This window comes from Nematolebias whitei, chromosome 16 (assembly GCF_014905685.2).
Source record: "Nematolebias whitei isolate Nwh7 chromosome 16, NemWhi1, whole genome shotgun sequence".
Classification (NCBI taxonomy): Eukaryota; Metazoa; Chordata; class Actinopteri; order Cyprinodontiformes; family Rivulidae; genus Nematolebias; species Nematolebias whitei.
Genome location: NC_056513.1, coordinates 45,908,661 through 45,912,577, shown reverse-complemented (window position 1 = coordinate 45,912,577; position 3,917 = coordinate 45,908,661).

Sequence of the window (3,917 nt, the reverse complement as noted above, 5' to 3'; positions counted from 1 at the left end):
GTTCCTGCCGCAGAGGGTTCTGTTCCTGTTTCCGTTCCTGCCGCAGATGACTCCGTTCCTGCCGCAGAGGGTTCCGTTCCTGTTTCCGTTCCTGCCGCAGAAGACTCCGTTCCTGCCGCAGAAGTTCCTGTTTCCGTTCCTGCCGCAGAAGACTCCGTTCCTGCCGCAGAAGTTCCTGTTCCTGCCGCAGAAGTTCCTGTTCCTGCCGTAGAAGTTCCTGTTCCTGCCGCAGAAGTTCCTGTTCCTGCTGCAGAATTTCCTGTTTCCTGCGGCAGAAGACTCCGTTCCTGTCGCAGAAGTTCCTGTACCTGCCGCAGAAGTTCCTGCCGCAGAAGTTCCTGTTTCCGTTCCTGCCGCAGAAGACTTCGTTCCCATTTCTGCTGCAGAGCTCCAGGCCTCTCCGCCATCTGCTGCAGAGCTCCAGGCCTCGCCGTCGTCCGCTGCAGCTCCCCAGGCCTCTCCATCGTCCACTGCAGCTCCCCAGGCCTCTCCGTCGTCCGCTGCAGCTCCCCAGGCCTCTCCGTCGTCCGCTGCAGCTCCCCAGATCTCCTTGATGCATGCTGCAGCTCCCCAGGTCTCTCCGTCGCATGCTGCAGCTCCCCAGGTCTCCTTGATGTATGCTGCAGCTCCCCAGGACTGTCCGTCGCATGCTGCAGCCCCCCAGGTCTCTCCGACGCATGCTGCGTTCCCTCTGGTTCTGTGTTTTGGATGGCCTCCTGGCCGTCCCCCTGACCTGGCCCGGTTTGTTGGACAGCCTCCCGGCCGCCCGCCGGAACAATGATTCCTAGGGACGGTCTCTTGACCGTCCAAATCTCTTGTGTTCCCTCCTTGTGTGTTTCATAGTTTTTCAGGTCTTTGGTCTCTTCCTCGTGTTTTCCTCGGGCCCTCCACCCTTGCAGTGCTGCCCTCCACCCGCCCAAGTCCTTCGGGAGGGGGGTTTTTTGGGGACGCCTGGGGGCGTCCTTGAGGGGGGCGTACTGTAAGGATGGTACCTTTTTGTGGCCCGGTTTGTGTTTGTGTTCCCTCGTGCTCCCTCATTAGTTCTATTAGTGCCACCCGTGTCTCATCCCAGCTGTTTGTAATCACGTCTCGTCTTGTCCCTGTATTTAAGCCGTCTGTTCAGTCTTGTTCGTTGTCGCGTCGTACTCGTTGGGTCTTCTGTGTTCCCCCCTGAGTCTTCCTAGTTCCTTGAGTCTCCCGTGTCTCCTGAGTCCTCCTGAGTTCCCCGTGCCTTCTTCCTGTTTCGTGTAAGTTTTGCTGCCCCGTCAGCTTGTTATTTTGTATCTTTATTTATCATTAAATTCCTATTTTTGTATTCTGCCGAGTTGAGTCCCTGTTCTGCACTCTGGGTTCGCTCCTTCCTAGCAAATCCTAACACCCTTAGGGTCTATCCTGAGGAAACATGGTTTTTCCTTTCATTGTTATGCTGATGACTCTCAGATTTATCTGCCGTTATCACCTAACAGTTCCTCCTCCATTCGCCCTTTGTTCAAATGTCTTGATGACATCAAGACTTGGATGGCTGCGAACTTCTTGAGTTTTAATGATCAGAATACTGAGGTCATTGTGTTTAACCCTAGCTCTGCCACTGTCACTGATCCTGCAAACCTGGACTCCCTTCAGCCATATCTAAAACAGTCTGTTACCAATCTCGGGATAGTTTTAGACTCGGACTTTAAATTTAATAAGCAGATAAATTCTGTTCTTCAAAAAAAGCTTCTTCCAGCTAAGGCAGATAGCAAAGCTCAAGTCCGTCCTGTCCAGATCCGACCGTGAAAAATTAGTCCATGCATTTATTACAACCCGGCTGGACTACTGTAACTCGCTTTATGCTGGGGTCAGTCAGGTCTCTCTCTCGTGTCTCCAGCTTGTCCAAAATGCTGCAGCTCGGCTACTAACAGGAACTTGCAGGTTTGAGCACATTACTCCAGTTCTGTCCTCTCTTCACTGGCTTCCTGTGCGTGTCAGAGTTGATTTTAAGATTCTTCTGCTGACATTTAAGTGTGTTAATGGCCTTGCACCCTCATACCTCTCTGACCTCCTTCATCCTTATACTCCTTCTAGGGCCTTGAGATCATCAGACCAGCTGCTTTTGGCCGTACCAAAAACCAGCTGAAGCTCAGAGGAGGTCTGGCATTTTCAGTCATGGGCCCTAAACTCTGGAATAATCTGACCATCAACATTCGACAGGCCACCTCAGTCTATATTTTTAAATCTCTCTTCAAAACACGTCTGTACTCATTGGCATTTAACACAGTGTGATCTCATTTGGTATTTCATTGTTGATGATTGTGTTCATCCATTTTGCTTTTACTCCCTGACATTTAACGCAGGGTGATTTGATTTAGTCTTTCATTGTTTCTCATTATATTTAATGTTTTTATGCTTTTATTGCTGTAATATGTTGTTATTAATATTTGATGCTGTGATCTTTTTTGGTAAGCACTTTGATAACAGTTATTGTTTTAAATGTGCTATATAAATAAATGTGACTTGACTTGACTCTCCCCTCCCTGATGGACATTTATACATCACGCTGCCTCAACAGAGCATGCACCTGTAGCGCTTCCCTGAAGGTAACAAGTCAAACAGATTCAAGAACAGTTTTTTCCCAAAGCCATCACCACATTGAACTCACACATGCACTGATTTAATCATCCATCCATCCATCCATCCATCCATCCATTTTTTTCCGCTTATCCGGGGTCGGGTCTTAGGGGTAGCAGCCTAAGTAGGGAGGCCCAGACTTCCCTCTCCCCAGCCACTTGGTCCAGCTCCTCCAGGGAATCCCGAGGCATTCCCAGGCCAGCCGAGCAACATAGTCCCTCCAGCGTGTCTTGGGTCTTCCTCTGGGCCTCCTCTCGATGGGATGTGTCCGGAACACCTCACCAGGGAGGTGTCCAGGTGGCATCCTAAACAGATGCCCGGGCCACCTCAACTGGCTCCTCTCGAAGTGGAGAAGCAGCGGCTCTACTCTGAGTCCCTCCCGGATGACCGAGCTTCTCTCCCGATCTCTAAGGGAGAGCCCAGACACCCTGTGCAGAAAACTCATTTCGGCCGGACGGACCCTCCTCTCCAGAACCCCCGAATAGACCTTACCAGGGAGGCTTAAGAGCGTGATCCCCCTGAAGTTGGAACACACTCTACGGTCCCCCTTTTTGAATAGGGGGACCACCACCCCGGTCTGCCAATCCAGGGGAACTTCCCCCGATGTCCACGCAATATTGCAGAGTCGCGTAAGCCAACACAACCCTACAACATCCAGAGCCTTAAGGAACTCAGGGTGAATCTCATCCATCCCTGGGGCCCTGCCACCGAGGAGATTTTTAACTACCTCTGTGACCTCAGGACCAGAGATTGGAGAGCCCTATCCAAAGTCCCCAGGCGCCGCTTCCTCATTGGAAGACGTGCTGGTGAGATTGTGGAGGTCTTCACAGATTTATTAATCTAACCTCCCAAACCCCTGGACTTCTATTGTGCAATACTACTGACATTTCATACTCTCAGTCACCTTAACTAACTAATATCCATAAAGTGCAATATACCTGGAAATACTTGTATTTTTTACTTTCATAGTGCTATTATAGCTATATTGCATTACATTTTTTATATTTTTAGTGTGTGTTTTTCTTAAGCATGTTTTTGCACTGAAAAAAGGAGTGGCTCTTAATCTCATTGTACTTGCGTATAATGACAATAAAGGCATTCTGATTCTGATTCACAGCACAGTTGACAATGGCAGTGAACTGCAGGTATTTTGCTGCCTGAACCTTTAATCTTACTTCTTGTAAAATTTCTCAGTTTCATACAAGACTCTTCATTCACGTTAAACAAATTGGCTCATTGCATTATCATTATCACTGTGTAAAAGTGACTGCACACATTGTTTTCGAGCTCACAAACACACCAATGACATG